Source organism: Eriocheir sinensis, chromosome 10 (assembly GCF_024679095.1).
Source record: "Eriocheir sinensis breed Jianghai 21 chromosome 10, ASM2467909v1, whole genome shotgun sequence".
NCBI classification, from domain to species: Eukaryota; Metazoa; Arthropoda; class Malacostraca; order Decapoda; family Varunidae; genus Eriocheir; species Eriocheir sinensis.
Window position 1 is genome coordinate 12,137,969 of NC_066518.1, and position 18,830 is coordinate 12,156,798.

Sequence of the window (18,830 nt, forward strand, 5' to 3'; positions counted from 1 at the left end):
CTCTCTCTCTCTCTCTCTCTCTCTCTCTCTCTCTCTCTCTCTCTCTCTCTCTCTCTCTCTCTCTCTCTCTCTCTCTCTCTCTCTCTCTCTCTCTCTCTCTCTCTCTCTCTCTCTCTCTCTCTCTCTCTCTCTCTCTCTCTCTCTCTCTCTCTCTCTCTCTCTCTCTCTCTTTATTTAAACATAAGATACATATGACAAAAGGGGCGGGGAAATTGTCTCCATGCTAAAGACGACCTCTGTCTTGAGGTCGCCTATCTTAAAGCATTGTCACTAGTTGTGCTTGTGCTCAGGCGGATGTGACTAGGGCGGGTAAGTGCGACACCAGGCATGAGCCGCCACCTTCACCTGCTGGGTGTTCATTGCCCTAACGCCCACTTCACCCGTGAAGGCCCTCTGGCACCTGGCTGTGCGGCTTCTCGGGATTTCAAGGAGGAGGTCGTTAGCCACCGCCGCTCTCGTGGTGTGCTGGCTCCTCCTCCAAGTGACCCGTAGTGCCGCCAGGTGAGGTATGTTGGACCTGGGCCTTGTGTAGGACTGTGATGGCACCGACCCTTCTCCGGTGCCCGAGGCTGTCGAGCATGTAGCGGGGGGCGTCCTGCTGGTGATGTAGCTGCTGTCCATGTTGCCGCTGCCGCCACTGGTGTCCATGTGGTCGCTGCTGCTGAAGGCTGCTGGCATCGCGGATGAGTCGCTTTGCCCTCCTCTGCACTCTGTCCAGCAGCGAGAGGTGACATTGGGCACTTCTCATCCAGGAGAGAGGAGAGTATTCCATGACGGGCCTCACCTGGGCTTTGTACAGCCTCAGGAGCCCGTCTGCGTCGAGCAGGTGCCGCACGCGACGCAGGAGTGTCACCCTCAGGGAGGCTCTGCGCGCCACACACTCCAGGTGGCGGTCCAAACTGAGTCTGGAGTCGACCTCCATCCCCAAGATGTTGATGGAGTCCTTGATGACGAGGGTGTCGTCCCCACACTTCAGCCGTCCCTGCAGGAGTCTGGCGTCCTCCCCCGAACGCGATATGACCATGGCCTGGGTCTTCTCGGCAGCAAACTTGACTTGTCAACGTCGTCCCCAGGCCATGATGTCACCAAGATGGCGGTTGGTGGCTTCGATCACGTTCGCAGTTTCCTCCCTGGTGTAGCTGTGGGACAGGATGCAGTCGTCGGCGTAGGCTGAGGCCACTGGTAGGCCACGGAGCAGCTCGTCGAAGTATGCGTTCCAAAGAATCGGGCCCAGTACTGATCCTTGTGGTAACTGCCTGACGTGCACCCGTTCACCACTATCCTCAGACTCCGGCCGTGCAGGTAACTCGAAAACAGCTGCAGCAGTTGCCCTGTTATGCCGAGCTGTTCGAGCTTGGCTAGGAGACCCCTATGCCACACACAGTCGAATGCCCCAGCAATATTTAGGGCAACAACAAGTGAGGGGCGACCAGAGTCCAGGGCGTCATGCCAAGACTTGCTGAGCAGGAGGAGAAGGTCTGATGCCGAGCGACCCCTCCTGAACCCGTGCTGACGAGGAGACAGTAGATGGTTCTCCTCCAGGTGGCGCGTCAGCTGCTCAGCAATAATCCGCTCCAGGATCTTGCTAACAACCGACAGGAGCGAGATTGGGCGGTAGTAGGATGGGTCTGTTTTGTCCTTTTTCTTGAAAACCGGTGTGACACCCGCCTCTTTCCACAGGGTCGGCCAGGCCCCTGCGCTTAGGCACTGTCTGAAGATGCGTGTGAGGGGGTGCGACAGCTCCTCTGCACAGTGCTTCAGCAGGAAAGGGCTGATGTCATCCGTGCCTGGGGCTTTCCTGGTGTTGGTGTCTCGGAGGTGCTTGGCCACTGTGCCCTCCGTGATTACCAGATTTTCCAGGACAAAGTTACCCAGACGGGGGAGGAGGGGGGGCTGCCTGTCTGGCTCCTCGACAGTCATCTTACTGCTGAAGTGGGTTGCCAGAAGGTCAGCTTTATCCTGGTTCTTTACTGCCAGGCCCCCTGCAGGCGTCTTGAGAGGCGGGATCCTGTCCTGCGTGACGGTGCCTTGCCTCTCCTTCACCAAGGACCACCACTGCTTAGGGTCAGCTTGGTTGGACGGCAGCTTCCTTCTGAGGCTGTTTTCCCACCTTTTCCTGGCCCACGCTGCTGTCTTTGTCATGGCCTTGCATGCAGCGCGGTGCAGAGCCTTGTTGCGCTGGGAGGGACGGCGCTTGTATTGCCTCCAGGCGCTGTACTTCTCTGCAGCCAGTCGGCACCTATAGCCGAACTACGGCTGCTCGCGTGGGTCGGCTTTATATGCCCTGTGAGGGACATGCTGCCTCTGGGCTTGGAGGATAGTGGCAGAGAAGGCTGACACATTGTGGTCAACGTCACCACTGAGTGTGGCGTCCAAGTCAGTGTTAGCTAGTGCCCGCTTCATGGCTTGCCAGTCTGCTCGCTGCCACAGCCAGATGACGCGTTGCCATGCTTCCTCACGCGTGGGGTTGAGGCCGAGTTCAGTCAGCACTGCATTATGGTCGGAGCTGCCGATTCTCTCCAGAGGGTGGCAGTGCACCGAGTCCCCGGGCAAGTCGGTCAAGACAGGGTCCAACGAGCCCCCACGCACGTGGGTGGGAAAGGTGACGTGGTTTGTGAGCCCGTGGACCACTGTCAGCTCAGTGAAGGCCCTGCTCACCATATGCTGGTTCATGTCACCAACGATGGAAGGTGAGGGGCTCGCTGCCTTGCCACTGAGGGCGATACAGGGCGACGATAAGTACGGCGCTCATATCTGCGAGGAGGAGGCGGAAGAAAATGGCCTCCATGTGCTCGGCGACAGGGACAGAGAGTGCCTGTAGCTGCAGGCCCTCCCGGTAACAAACAGCCACACCTCCACCCTGTCTGTCCTTCCGATCGCGTCGCTCCCAGTGGCAGTAGCCAGGAATCCTGTCACACGTTGTCACACACTCATCGTTCAGAAACGTTTCAACTGCCACCACCACATCAGCTCGGTTCCTGAGGACGGCGTGTGTGAGTTCGCCAACGTTGGTTCTGAAGCCTTATACATTTGCTGACAGGATTCTAAGGCTGTTCTGCGTCATGGCCGGTTAGTTGTTGTTGGCTGCTCCAGGGATCTGCCCGAGGTGTGGATGTTGTGTTTGAGTGGGTGTAGGTGGTGGGTTGAGTTGGAGTCTCTTCGTCAGCAAGGTTCTGAGAAGGCGCTCCTGTCTCTCCTCGGCTACCCGGGTGTAGCAGGTGTCAGCGGTGTGGCCTCGTCGCAGACAGAATACGCACTCCAGGCTGCTCCTTTCTTCTGCCTGCCGTTTTCTGCACTCAGCGTGGGTGTGGCCTCTCTTCCCGCAGAAGTCGCAGACGATGATGCTACAGTCGTTGCGAGTGTGCCCCCGCTGAAGGCACCTGCCGCAGTGTGGTCTGTTTGGTTTGGTGTGCTGCTTCCCAGTCGATGGCTGGTGTTGGTGTTATTGTTGTTGTTGTTGTTGTTCCGTCTTCCTCTGGGGAGGGGGTTGGGGGTTACGCCGCGTGTAGCAGCAGGTGCGTGGTGGCGGGAGGGGTAAGGGGAGCGACGTGGGGCTATGGGTCCACGGTGGGAGGTATTGACAAGGGTAGTGTTTGGGGATGCAGGGGGGGATTGGGAGGTTTGGGAATGGCGGCTTGGTTGTGAAGGCTGGGGCGTGGGTCTGGCAGCAGTGCGAGCAGGTGTATCCTCTGGAGAGTCGGTCGTCACTTTCCTCAGGGGCTTAGGCTTCCCTGAGCCCCACCAGGTCTGCCAGCCGGGGTGGGTCTCTCTCTCTCTCTCTCTCTCTCTCTCTCTCTCTCTCTCTCTCTCTCTCTCTCTCTCTCTCTCTCTCTCTCTCTCTCTCTCTCTCTCTCTCTCTCTCTCTCTCTCTCTCTCTCTCTCTCTCTCTCTCTCTCTCTCTCTCTCTCTCTCTCTCTCTCTCTCTCTCTCTCTCTCGCTCGCTCGCTCTTGCGCGCGCGCGCGCGCGGGTGATATAGTGCGGCGGCGTTTAAGACCATCTGGTGGACAGGATCTTACAGGCTGCGAAGTTAGGCAAGCCATGGATGGTGAGGTAAGGTGGGGTTGAGTGTACAGGTGCTGCCTTGTATAGGCCAACCGGTCTCTTGCAGACTCCTTACGTTCTTATATTCTTATGTTCTTAAGTGTTCCTGAATGACTTAAGAGGCATTTACTGAAAGATTTTAACTTTATAATATTTGAATTTCTTCAATTATTTATATTTTCATTTTATTTTTTTAACAACTTTCAAAATCCATGAGTCAACAATTTTCATATGGGCCGAAAACTCCTCCTTCCCTGTCCCTCTTTGTGCTATTTCCCTTTGGTCATTCTACGTATAAACCTGACTTGCTAACCTCAGTCAACGATCTTTATAATTATCGGCCGAAAACTCCTCCTTCCTTGTCTGTCTTTGTGATAGTTCCCCTTCGTGGTAATTCTACGGAAACCTGATTTGCTAACCTTCGCTCGTGGAAAGGCTCGGCTCTGGAAATGTTTGTCTTCATGAGGACTTGGAAGGTTGCATTGCGCTGACTTACCGCAGTGGTCGGTATTACGGCGGTGAGGCACGCACTGATATGTCACGCCACGAGCTGCCCTTTTCTGCCCTGTGCGCCGCGTCTTACTCCAGCGGCTACACCTTCCCCTTCATCTTACTTCGGCAGCAGCACCTTCCCCTTCGTCTTATTCCAGCAGCAGCAGCGCCTTCATGGTAATTCCGGGAAAATATATCGCCCACCCTTTTCCCTCCCGCGATACTTTATGCAATCATTATTAGTAAACGCAAACTTGATAGAGCCGCTCCCCAACTTGCCTGCCGACTAAATATATAAATTATGGAGTTCAGAATTCTTGAACAAAGATTCCGGGGGTTTTAAAGTTTGAGAAAAATGCATAAAAGATGACATAGTTATTTTTTGAGAGTTTGACTTTGGAGATGCAGCAGTTTAATCCAGCAACCGGTTTATGATTAAAAATGTATGTTTAGATAATATTTTTTGGAAAGTGTTCTGAAAGTGGGCGGGGGACGAAGTTGGCGACACAGGAGATTGTTGATTACAGGTGCTCGCGTGCCTCCCAGGGATGAAAAATTTGTCGTGTCTTGTGGAAGTGAATAGGGACAAAGGGGAGAAAGCAGTGAGAAGGGGAAAGGAAAGAAGGGAGTGAAAGACGGGAAAGAGGGAAAGGAGTGAGCCAGTGACACAAATTTCCTCAACAAAATCAAATCGCAACAAAACTTTTCCCCCTTTGCCCCCTTTTTAGCCCCCTGGAGTCAGACTTTCATACGATGCTTGTGCGGAATGAAAAATTTGCCGTGTCTTGTGGGTGGAAGCAGACACAGAAATTTCCACAACAAAATTCAATTGCACCATAACTTTCACCCCACCTCCTTTTCATCCCCCTTGCGTCAGTCTTTCATACGTCGCTTGTACACACACTCTCTCGCATTACTCTGGGACAGGTAGGTAGTGAGGAGGAGGGAAGCAACATGCGAGCGCCCAATAAACTCGCACTCTAAGTAAGACACGCTCCCCACTGAAGTCTTATGAAGGCAGCAAATCGCACAGAGCGTAACAATACTCCTCCGTGCCGGTCCGCCTTATTGCCGAACTTGTGACATAAATTGCATGTTCAGGGAATGCTGCCGATGGAATTGCGAAGTCGTCTTTTGTGTTTTATGGAGCGGGGGAGACACGAAGGCGACTGACTGAGGGAAGCCTTGAGGGTCCGTCCGTCCGAAGTCATTCCCTCAACAGTGGCACAGGGTCATATTCTTAATTAAACCTTTCGGCGCCCAAGCACATACATTTAACAAGGCTTTCGTATAGGATTTGTGGGCATTTCCAGGGGTGGTTTTATGACCCTGGTGGTAGTTTAACCTTTCTTCTGTGCCACTAACTTAAAAAGACACTGATAAAGACCCGCTCGATCTCCTTTTTGGGCTTGGGAAATGGTTGAGGTGAGGGGTGGCTGCAGCGTCTACGAATACCGACCATAGTTATTAACCTTAGTTGCTGTTTCTCTTTCCGTCTCATAATATTGTCCGCGCCGTTCAAGGACTCTGTGTGTGCCGTGCGTGGTGATGTGGGAGCCGCTTCCCTGGGTGGGCGTGGGCCGGGCCGTGGCATAACAAGGTCGTACATCCAGGCTGGCGAGTGGGAGGCAGTTCGGGAAATTTCAAGTGGTCGACGGGGGGCCATGAGCAGCGGAGGAAGGGGACAAACACTGCTCGTAGTCTTGAAGTAAACAGTGAGGTTGAACGGTTTTGTAGTGATGACTATTGAAGGACTGTACTGTGGTAGTTACGTCTTTTAATACTCCTGATTTTCAGTAAGAGGATAAAATGAGGTTGAGGTATTTTGCTGTGATAAATATTAACTGACTGCATTGTGTGGTGTTTTAAGTCTTTTAATACTCCTGATTTTAACATAACATTTCACATTTCTGGATTTATGGATTTAACATAATATACCATTTAAGGAATTACGGATTTAACATTACACTTTTGGATAACATTTGAGGATTATTTTTTGTGAATATTTTAGTTAATACATGAAATTAAGACTGGAGAAAGATGAAGTATGTCACGGGAACTAGTATGTATGAGTAATGACAGAGAACCAATGTGTTTCTGCCATTACTCGTGATTTCCAGTAAAGCGGTCTGACGTTTAACAATTTGTATTTTCCCTTTAAATTATTTTGTTGAAACCTAAAATTAAGACTGGACAAAATGAAGTGTCGCGGAAACCTGTATGTATTAATAACTATTCCGAACGGACGTATCTGCTGACATATAGATCTCTTTCAATGCCCGTGATTTTCAGTAAAGCACTCTGACATTTAAGAATTCGTATTTTCCTCCTAAATAATTTTGTCGAAACCTAAAATACGTGTGGGAAAGGCGGAGTGTGTCGCAGCAAGAGGCTCCCGGCGCGGCGGGCGGCTCGCCGATCCTCTTTTCCATGCTTGGCCGCCTTTATGACGCCGCTGCTTTCCAGAGTCGCGGGTGGCGGGGCGCTGGAGGCTGTTCTATAATGGCTATCAAACTTTTCCGCCGCGCAAGCCATTTCGCAGGAGAGGAAGAACACAACCCCCCGCACTCACTTCAGCCGGCTCTCGTTCACTCCGACAAACACTCCGATAAACCCGGATAATAATTTAGTCGGAAAACTGGAGCAACGACCTCGCTTGGTAAATACGGTGAAATACAATTGCTCGGTCGGTCGATGGGATCCGCAGCAGTGTTGATTGTGCCGGTGAATGTCCTTCAGACTTAGAATCCCTTAGTTGGGTCTCGTATGAAAAATTGAAGTGGCATGTTCGTGGAAACCCGGAATGTGTGTGTGTGTGTGTGTGTGTGTGTGTGTGTGTGTGTGTGTGTCAGTGTGTGAAGGATCATCAGAGAAAAACCAGAAGAGGCTACCAAATACAATACATACAGAACCCAGTTGAACCCAAACTTAACACAGCACCCGATGTACACGACTGAAACATATGTGCCAGATTACAAGCGCCAAGCACTGACCAGATTACGTCTGATGTCCCATAACCTGAAAATCGAAACGGACAGGTGGAGTAGGACACCTGCCGAGATGCGCCTTTGTGAATGTGGTGAAAATACCGTACAAAGCGAAGAACAAGTTCTCTTGCGGTGTCCCATGTCGAACGGATGTCGTGAGAGGTACGCTATCTTGAATTTTTCAAGCTTAAGCACTTTGATGGATGTACCGAATAACTTAGAGAAGCTGTGTGAGTACGTTTACGATGTCATGAGAGTATATGTATGAATAGTTGCCGTCACACACGTATGGTGTCTTATGAGTTACTTTTATTGAATAGGAGTTTTATGTTGCATTTTTCCTTTCGTTTTCCCTTTTATTTCATATAATTATCGGGTGTTCTTTAACGTTGTATGCTTCCTTTACATGGTTATGGCTTATTTTATTATTTTAGGAAAGTTCGTTTTGTCTTTTAGTACAAAAAAAAAAGATACCATATGGCGTTTAACAATTTTCGATATTGATTAAGGGAAATGTGGTACTTGCAGTTATTGATTTCTTGTCAGGTAAAACCAAGAGTGTACGTTGTAGGTGATATTCTCCCTTTGATTTTCGATATAAATAAGAGTTTAATTTGCATTGCTAGTCTTTCTTGGGACTTGCTGATTTTTTATGATCATAATTTTTCAGGACTACAAATTAGTAAAATATTTAAAAACAATGTATAAATTTCTGTGGTCAATAAACTAACTAACTCTGTGTTTGTGTGCATGCGCAGTCGCTGTAGTGTATAATTAAAGTGTATAAACATGCCTGCTTAATTTATGTGAATTTATGCGAGGGGAAAGGGATTGCTGGCCGGCTCTGAAACACACACACACACACACACACACACACACACACACACATCACACGCCCTGTAAAAATGATCCCCTTCACCCCAACTCCCTTCACTTTCCCCCCATTTTCCTCCCCCCTCCCCCCCACACACATCTCACACACTAAAAATGACCCCCCCTTACCCTCCCTCCCTCCCTACCTTCCCTTCCACCCCCAATCCGCTCTCCATCGTCCACACATCCATTCGCCCTTTACACATGACCCAACTATTTCACAACAGCAAACTGCCCACCGATACATACATTCGGGGAGGAGGGCGCGGCCGGGCGTGTGTTTGTCCGCCGCAAAATTATTGGTTAGATGAAAACCGTCCCGCATCGAAATTTAAGCTCCCACCCCAGACATCGGCAGTAAAGACGGGGAAGGTTATGATTGTTTGGAGACAGGAATCAAGCGGTGTTTTTCACTTCGGAGTTTATGCCAGTTTGTCCCCGTGTGGTAGAAGGGAGGTCGTAGAGAATGATAGGGAATGAGGGAGGAAAGGGGGGAGGGAAGAAAGGAAGGAAGGAAGAAAGGAAGGAAGGAGGGTGGTAGTGAAGGCAGGTAGGCATGCAGGCAGGCAGTCAAGGAAGAAAGGATAGTAGGAAAGAAGGACGGAGAGTAGGTCACAGTAAGGAAAGGAGGGAGGAAATGGAGGTAGGAAGGAAGAAAGGAAATATGAAGAATAGGAAGAGATAAAAGGTTGTTTGGAAGGGTCATTGGAAAGTTTGGCCCATTCGTGATGTGGCTGGCAGTTATTATTTATCATATGACAGGTACTCCATGATATATGTAGCAAAGAGACGGGGTGTAAGATGAGTATGGTCGAGAGGGAAAGATAGAATGGTGGAAAAACATCACATTCTTTTCGTTACAACACCAGCTCGACGCTTCCTCCCTGCTCACCATAGTCTGGCGGAGCAACCAAACCACTATCTTCTCTTACCGTGCCACAAACTGAGAAGAAAAATATATATTGTGACTTAAAGGATGAAAACAATAGTCATAACGCTTGCCTGGGCTTTTAGTTCGCCATTAAACTTGATTTGAGCGACGAAAAATATTAGTCGTATCTTAGGTGAGTTTCATGAGCCAAATCTAATTGTAAATATGCTTATTGGAGTTAATGGCTCAGGTGAAGTAAGTGGCAAGGTAATGGGGTAAACGAGCCACGAGGTGAGGAGTGGCAAAGGGCCGTTGGTGGGGCTCGTAAAGCAATTTCCCGTGATGAAGGTGTGAAAATGTTCTAATGAATGTTTATGCACCCGGGGAAGACCTGGCACATCCTTGCGGAGAGGCGCCAGGCGTGGATTGTTGCATGGACAGGAGAGTAAAGTAGGAGAGGAGTATCCAGACACCTCTCCACCCGAAATAGACCCCCCCTTTTTTAGCCTCTCGTACTGACCTCCTTTTGCTGGAACAACGTTTTGCGAGCTTTTTTCTTTCTTGTTTTTGTTGCCCTTGATCCGCTCCGATTGCTGTAAAAACAACTTTAAAACTCTCGAAACGCAACACGTGACGGTGCATAATATTGAAGAAACGTGGAGAGGGGAGATACGTTAATTGCAGACATGTAGCATAAAAATCTCGAGCTCAGAAAGGAACGTCGGCAAGTTTTCTCTATAAAGCCGTGACTCAAACTAGCAGTGGAGGAATATTGTGTTGTGCTGCCTCGTCTTCTCACCACAGGATCAAGGGTCAATGAGCAATGAGCACCGAGGTCACGCGCAGCTATAATGTATGCCCCCAACTTCACCAATACTTACATACATAGAAATAAAAAAAACTGACATGACGAATGATGGCAACAATCTTCAAAGTCTTTTTGACCAGCATATCGGGCAATATGTATTCTTTTTGATACGCTGTTTAATTCATGAAGTTCTTTTCCATCATTCATTCGCCATTTTTCAGTTCGTTATCGTCGGACTTTCCTCAAAATGTCGTCATATTATGGTGCTTTCATAAGAATCCGATGGCAGCATAAAAATTCCTTTCTTTTATAAATTTAAAACATAAAGACGGACAACAACGAAAACATTATCGTTTTTTTTTCGAAGGCGGGCGATAATGATAATAATAATAATAATAATAATAATAATAATAATAATAATAATAATAATAATAATAATAATAATAATAATAATAATAATAATAATAATAATAATAATAATAATAATAATAATAATAATAATAATAATAATAATAATAAAAACTTGTGAAAGAAAAGTTGTTACGTTGGTCAATATTCAAGATTTGTTAGTCGTTTGATTTATTATCTTTGTATAATCATATCCTCTTTGAGTCATGAGGTGATGAACAGCACTGATGATTCATATCAGGGAGGTGGGAAACGTGACTGATAAGAAATATTGGAGTTTTGTCAATATAGATCTTTGTAATAATTGTGTTCGCGTTGTATTACACAGTGTCGGGATAGTGACCGTCCTCGTGAGGGATTAGTTTCAAGGTCGCGGCGGCAGTGTGGGGGTATTTTTTTGCGGGATTTTGTAAGCTTTACTCGAAGAATTGGATTTCAGTGTGATGTCAATATTTCCTGCCACTAGAAATATAAATGAAATAATGTCAGAAGAAGATTTAAGCTTGATGCCAGTTCTTACTTGCAAAATTTATATTGAAAGGATTTGATTCAAACTTCATTCTAGTGCTTCTGACCTGTAAAATGTATATGGAAAGAATTGTGTTTAAGTTGGATTGCACTTTGAAGCCTGCATGAGTCAAATAGAAAGAACTGGATTTAATTTTGGTGCCAGTGCTTCCTGTCATTAAAAGGTATAGATAAAGAATTTGATTTGAGGTTTATTGGAATGTTTCGAACCTGTTAAAGTCATACAAATAGAAATGGATAAAAATTCTTGGGGTGACTGTTACCGAAAAGGGACTAGAACCTTGGTACTCTCACGTTTTCCCCCTCCCTCCCCCTGCCTCTATCGGTCACCCTCAAGTCACCGCCGTGTTATTTATTTTGGCTCCCTCATCGACTGGCGTTGTTTTGGCTTGTTCACGCGCTGGGCTGCTGGCGGTGTTTATGCACGGCGACATCGATGCGGAAGTGGCGTATTGAGCGCGCCGCTACAATTGTTTATCGAGTGTCGGGCCACGACTCGTAAGTTCACTTCGAAGGAGAGTGCCACGGACTGATGCCGATTGATATAACTGGTATTCTCGTGTATTAGAGATGAAAGGATTTTTCTTGCTTCTTGTGGGTATTATTATTATCATTATTGTTTTTTTTATCACACTACAAACCTGCCAGTCTTCAATTTTGTGAAATTATGGGCTTTTTCAAATTACTGAAACAGTCACATTTTCTTTCAGTAATGTTTGTGTCAAGGTTTGTTTAATCTTTGTTTTCTTGCTTTAGTTACACGATAAATTTAAGTGATCAATGAATTACTTTGTCTTTAGGAAATACTCTGAGAGACACTTCGAATGATTACTGAAACCTGACCTACGACTGCAGAAATGGCGCCTAATAAAACGCATAAATTTATGACAGCGTTATTTTTAAATTCTTTATCATTGAAATTGCAATATACTTCGATTTTTATTGAAATTTTATTACGTTTTGCTCTTATTTAGTATGGTCATAATTCATGGAGTAGACATTGCATAAACAGAAGTTTGTGGTTTCTGAACAAAAAGTTTGATATTTTTTATGGTGATAATAGTAAAGGTTTTCGATAAATGGCTTCTTCAGTCCGATTATTCTTTTTTTTTTCTTTGCTTGTCTTGTGTACACAGTAAAGTATCTTGTATTTGTTTTGCACGAATTTGTTTTTTATCCCCCCCTATTCACCTCTCTACTATTTGCTCTTCTCTATTGTCCAGAAGTGACACCTCCTTTGCAGCTCCTCTTTATTCAGTTCTACACAGTCAGTACTCACGTATACTCCTTTTTTTCTACTTTTATTATGTCAACTTTCCAAACCAGCAATGATTCCTTTTTCTTCTTAATCTCCTTTTCCTGTTTACCACCTCGTCAGTCTCTGAAAACTAATTAAACATTTTTTGCCTCAGAGACGCTTCGTAACACAAGTTTTGCTTGAAGCTTAAGGTCGTTGGAAGGAATCGGTGGTCATCCTGTTGTTGTCAGTGGTTTTCATGGTAATACAAAGAGGAAGAAAACTTGTGGGGTGGGGGTGGAGGGGATAATACTGTGGGTTAATGAAAGATGGGGAGTCGCAGAACTGGTGGAGTGCGACGACGTGGGGAGGGATGAGAGACGACAGTGTAAAGCATGTGACTGAGCGGGTAGTGAAACGAGACTTGGGAATAGGAAAACGTGTCAGGGGAATAATGGAAGAAGAGAGCGTTGGGGAAATGAGCGATGAGGAGATGAAGAAGAGCTGGTGGAGGGCAAGGACGTGGTTAGAGATGAGAGACGCTAGTGAAAAACATTGCTGGTGATATAAGGGTTGGGAAATCGTGTCAGGGGAATATATGGAGGAAGAGAGAGGGGGTGATAATTCGTTGACGTTAATGAAGAAGAGTTGATGGTGGGCGAGGACGTGGTTAGGGATCAGATACGCTAGTGGTAAACATGTGACGGAGCGACTGGTGAAACAAGGCTCGGGAATAGGAAAAAACGTATACGAGTAGGCTGCAGGGATTGGCGTGTAAAGTGATGGGGTGGGGGGCAGGGCCGGGGTGGGTGGAGGAGGGTCGACATTCAATTTCCTAATCTGGAGCACTAATATCCGGGAAGCTGGCGCGCGACCGTCACGGCCCCACACCCCGCGCCGCACATAACACGCATTCCCACCGCTGCCACCATATTAACGTGACAACACCCGGACCGCCACCACCTACCACGACTACAGCCACAGCCATTACACCATGATATCAACTCATACTACAACTATTACCTCGACTTCCCACACCACTACCACTGAACTATGATAGTATTACAAGCGTGTATGTGGTATGTATAGGGCTAGATGGGTCTAGGAAACGAGGACAAGGGCTGAATGAAGGTTGCTACGCACTACAATTATTGCGACTACTTCTCTCACCACCATGACTAAAATACTACAATATTACAAGCGTGTATGTAGGAGTGGATAGAGGTTGGAGACGGGGATGAGGGTTAAATTAAGGTACGGCTTTCGGTAAGTTGGGTTTGGTTAAGTTGAATTCTGTTGTACTTTGCTGTTTTCGCCATGTATGGTTGGCAGTGTCTATGGAAGGTAGCTAGATGGATTAAGGCATTACTAGGGTGTTTGTAGGCAAGGTTGAGTTGGGGTTTGGTACGTTTGTCCTTTTGCTGTAGTGAATTTAGTATATCAAGTGTAAGATTGTTTCTTTAGGGCGGGGGAGTAACTTGAAGGAACTCTTAGATTCATTCAAGAGGGGACTTCCAAACTCCTTCGCAATTAATTTAGATCAGTATATTTTAGCATATTCTATTTTTTACCTTTGTGTAGGAGCTTGTTACGAGATTTTTTTTTTCGTTTCGCTCCTGTTCTGTCTCCTTTACATCACCACAACCCCCCCCAAAAAATCCCCGCCGTGACTCTGTTGATGGACCGTTCTGTTGCGGCATGAGTCTGGTCAACAGGATCTGTGTGTTGTGGTATGGGTGTGGTCGTGAGGGCCGTTGTATTATACCATGCACAGCGGATGCGGCGGTAATTGTTCCGGGAATCCGTCCATATGCTGTGTGTGTGTGTGTGTGTGTGTGTGTGTGTGTGTGTGTGTGTGTGTGTGTGTGTGTGTGTTTTATCTCTGCCAAAAAATAAATACGTAGGAAATTAACCGTCGTATCTCTGAAAAAAACGTAGGAAAATAACTGTCGTATTTAAACAAAAAAACCGTAGAAAAATAACCATCTTATATGAAAAAAAAAAAACGTCGTATCTCCGGAAAAGGAACATAACCGTCGTATCCCCGAAAAAGCAGGAAAATAACCGTCGTATGTCTGAAAAAATAACCATCGTATCTCTGAAAAAAGCAGGAAAATAACCGTCGTATGTCTGAAAAAATAACCATCGTATCTCTGAAAAAAGCAGGAAAATAACCGTCGTATGTCTGAAAAAATAACCATCGTATCTCTGAAAAAAGCAGGAAAATAACCGACGTATCTCTGAAAAACGAAGGAAAATAACCGTCGCATCTCTGAAAAACGAAGGAAAATAACCGTCGCATCTCTGAAAAACGAAGGAAAATAACCGTCGCATCTCTGAAAAACGAAGGAAAATAACCGTCGCATCTCTGAAAAATATCCGTCCTATCTCTGAAAAAAGCAGGAAAATAATCGTCGTATCTGAAAAAAACAACAACAACCCGTAGAAGAATAAACGTCACTCAGCATGGCTCGTGTGTCTGCCTGCATCTACTCCGTCTTAGTGTGTTTGCCATCCACTAACACAAGACAGAGCACAGATTGGCCTTGACTCTTCCTCGGCTTCCGTTATACACTGGCCATTGACTGACACTTTTTCAGTTCGTCGATAACCTCCATTACCACCTGTGTACGTCTTGCTCTGTTGTGTACGTTGTCATGGCTTGGCTGCGTGTACGTGTGATAACCTTCATTTCCCTTCTGTGTGCGTCTTGTGTGTGTACGTTACTTTGCCAACGTCTCGTGTACGTTTGATAACCATTGTCCTCATATGTGGGTCTTGGTCGTGTGATGTGCGTTACCTTGCCTTGGCCGAGTGTATGTGTGGCACTGTGTACGTAGCCTCACAGTTAATACTTCTGTCAGATAATACAATATTCTCCAACTGAAACTGACCTACCCTGGCCTCTCATTGTTTAGTCTTTTACTGGAGCAATGCGTGGTGGGCTTTTGTTTTCTGTTTTTAATGCCCTTTAGTTGTTTCCATTGGTGTAAAAAAAAGTTCAGGTAAGGAAATAAACCATAATTATCGTAAAGCTTCATAGACAGTATTTAGGCACTAGTTAATTTTTATACCACAGCACGAATTTCTAGAGGATCTTTTTCGATGTCAGAACTAATTGCATCGGTGCGTAATAATTGACAAGCAAACCCTATATCTCTTTACATCAGGATAATTTCAAGAGTGCGTACAAATTGGCAAACACACCCTATCTCTTTTTACGTTCGAACTAATTCCAACGGTGTGTACTAATTAGCAAATAGACACCCCTTATGAGTGACCCAACGTTGCTAGATTGTCGTACTCAGCCTCATATTTTTGCCGATTTCCGACCCAAAAACTGCCTCCTCGACCCCAATAACTGCTTTCATATATAGTTATCGTTAAAATGGTTAACTTTTGGTGTTTTTTGGCAATAAATATGTCTCAGAAACCGGTAAATACGAGGCTTTTGAGTACGATAATATGACAACGGTGCCTATGACTCCCTTGCGGTCGGCGGCTCCCAAGTCTCGTGATTAGTGGCCAGGAACGCCGCGGCCCCGCTCCTGATGGCGTCGCGGCGCGCCCACTCCTCAGGATCATGAGTTAGCGGCCTGTGTGCTCAATCTTCGGCCGCCGTATCCTCTAATTTGCATATCAATTCACCAAGTTTTGATTGATGCAGATCCTGAGGCTGGAGGACACCGCCGTCTTCCTCGCCTTCTCCATTTCCTCTTGCTTCGCCATCTCCCTTTCCTCCACTTTCTCTCCTCCTTTCTCCTCCTTTGTCCTCCTCCTCCTCCTCTTCCTCCTTTTCCATCCTCATCTTTCTCTTTCTCCCTGCTCATCTTCCTCCTTCTCCCTCATCTTCCTTCTCCCTCCATCTTTCTTCTTCCTCCTCCTCCTTCTCCTCACCCTCATCTTCTTCCTCCTCCTCCTCTTCTTTCTCCTTCCTCTCCTCCTCCTCCTCCTCCTCCTCCTCCTCCTCCTCCTCCTCCTCATCTTCCTCCTCAATTTCCTCCTCTTTAATTCTTCTTTTCCTCTCCCTCAACATCATTACCATCATCATCATCATCGTCGTCACCATCACCACCACCCTCCTACTCCTCCCCTTCTTCTCCTCCTCGTCTTCACCCTCTTTAATGGTTATTTTCCTCCCCCTCAACATCATTACCACCACCACCACCACCACCACCACCCTCTTTCTTCTCGTATTCCCTCCCTTCTCTTCCGCCGTTCCGATGAGCAGCAACAAGGGGGAGTAATCACGCTCTTTGTAGCTGTTGATGTCCTTGTAACCTTTGTCAGTCCGTAAGGTTTCGTCGCGTCGCTGCAAGATTAGTCAGCCATACCGAGGACGAAGCGTGTGGTATACAAAGACGCGGTGGGTGTCGCGTACCCTACCGAGGATTGGCATTTCGTAGTTTAGTTTATCTGTGCTGGATGTGAAGTGATTGTAGCGAGCTTTTTATTTCATGGTATAGGTTGCTGGCAGGCACTGTAAATAACATTCGTCTGCGCCACTAACAGGCTGGGGTCATTCAAGAGAGTCCTCATGAGAGCCTACCGTCGCTATGGGCAACACCTAAAAATAAAAAGATAAATAAATAAATAAGTTAAATAAATAAGGATAAATAAATAAGATAAATAACAAAGAAAATAAATAAATAAAGAAATAGATAAATAAATAAGATAAATAAGATAAATAAATAAATAAGTTAAATAAATAAATAAAGATAAATAAATAAGATAAATAACAAAGAAAATAAATAAATAAAGAAATAGATAAATAAATAAGATAAATAAGATAATAAATAAATAAGTTCAGTTTGACTATCTAAATACGTTGCTAAAGTTAATATTGAGTTGAAAACGCAAACTTCAGAAGACGATGTGTGTGTTAACGTATAGGTAAGAAGATGATGTATGTATAAATATATAAATGATTATGTATGTATAATATAAATAGACTTCTTTTCATCTTTAGCCGCTAATATAAAGAGATACCAAAAATCTTCAACCTGCTAAGACTGTCAATAATGAGCTGCGTGGCGGGGGCGGGGGGCGGGGAGGGGGCTGTGCATACGGGCGGGAGGAGGGGAGAGTGGGGAGAGGGTAGGGGGAGTCATCAGGGGGAGTAGGGTAGGGAAGCTGATGGAACGGAAAGTGACCCTAAAAATCAATATCAACTCCCCAGCGGAAATGAGTCAATTTATCTGCATCCACCACGTCACTGCGCCGGGGGGGAGGGGGGCGAGGAGGGGATGTGGAAAGGGCAAGAGAGGGGGGGGGCGTCTGCGTGTGTGGAGGAGGAGGAGGTGCAGAAGGGGAGGTGGAACGGGAAAGGTGGAGCGTCTGTGTGAGTGTGTAGGGGGTGAGGTGGAGAAAGGGATGTGGAAAGGGCAAGTGGATGGGGCGTCTGTGTGTGTGTGTGTGTGTGTGTGTGTGTGTGGAGCGAGGGTTAGGGGTGGGGTGGCTGGGGAAGCGGTGCGGAGAGGCGGAGGGAGATCTGAGGGTTCTTGAAGTTCGTGTTTGCCCGGGAATAGCTGAGCGATTCCTGACAGCTGCTGAATATCCATGAAGTGCGAGAACGAGGGAAACGAAGCCAACATTTACTACTTCAGAACCGCCGGTAACGTGTGCCGAATGAACGGGGGAAACGAAGGAATGCCGAATGAACGAGGAAAACGAATGAACGAGGAAAACGAAGGAAAAACGAATAAATGAAACGAATGAATGAATGAAGGGAAATAAAGGAATGCCGAATGAACGATGGAAATGAAGGAATGCCGAATGAACGATGGAAATGAAGGAATGTGGAATGAACGATGGAAATGAAGGAATGCCGAATGAACGAGAGAAACGAAGCCGACATTTTTTGCCTTAGAACCGCCGGTAATGTGTGCCGAATGCCCACAACCCACTGATTATGTTTTCAGTTTCTAAAATGCGCCTTTAATTTTAACACTAACAAAACAATGAAATGAAAACAGCGTCAGTATTACGATCATCATTATCATCATCATCATCATCATCATCATCATTATTACTACTAACTTGGGTATAATTTTATGGTTATGATTGTCCTGCTGATTACTTTCAGTGTTGTCATCGCCGTCATTATCATCATCAATATCATCATCATTATCATACTTTTCACCATCAAGACAATCTGTAGGAGAATCAGGAACAGCCACATTATGATCATCCTTACAATAATAATAAAAAAAAACTTTAACTAATTAGAGTGACTGAATCAATTACACACATTGTGATTATCTCAAGATTTGACTCTCCCTCTGTCTATCTGTCTATATCTTTTTATCTCTCTATTTATCTATCTTTCTCACTCGTAGCTGCCATCATTTCTGGTTGTCTTTATTCATATGTTTGTATTCCTCATCACTGATGGTGCATTGGCGTGGCCTCGTCTGTCACTGTCCATGGTAATACCGCCGATAAGATATGTGCATAAGTTACAAAACTTCTCCAGGGATCACCTTGCCGGAAAAGCACTGAGAATCGCTTTTATGAAATTTGTAAAGTTTTATTTGACAACTCTGAATGTATCCGGCGTAAGGTTGACAGATCCGACACCCATT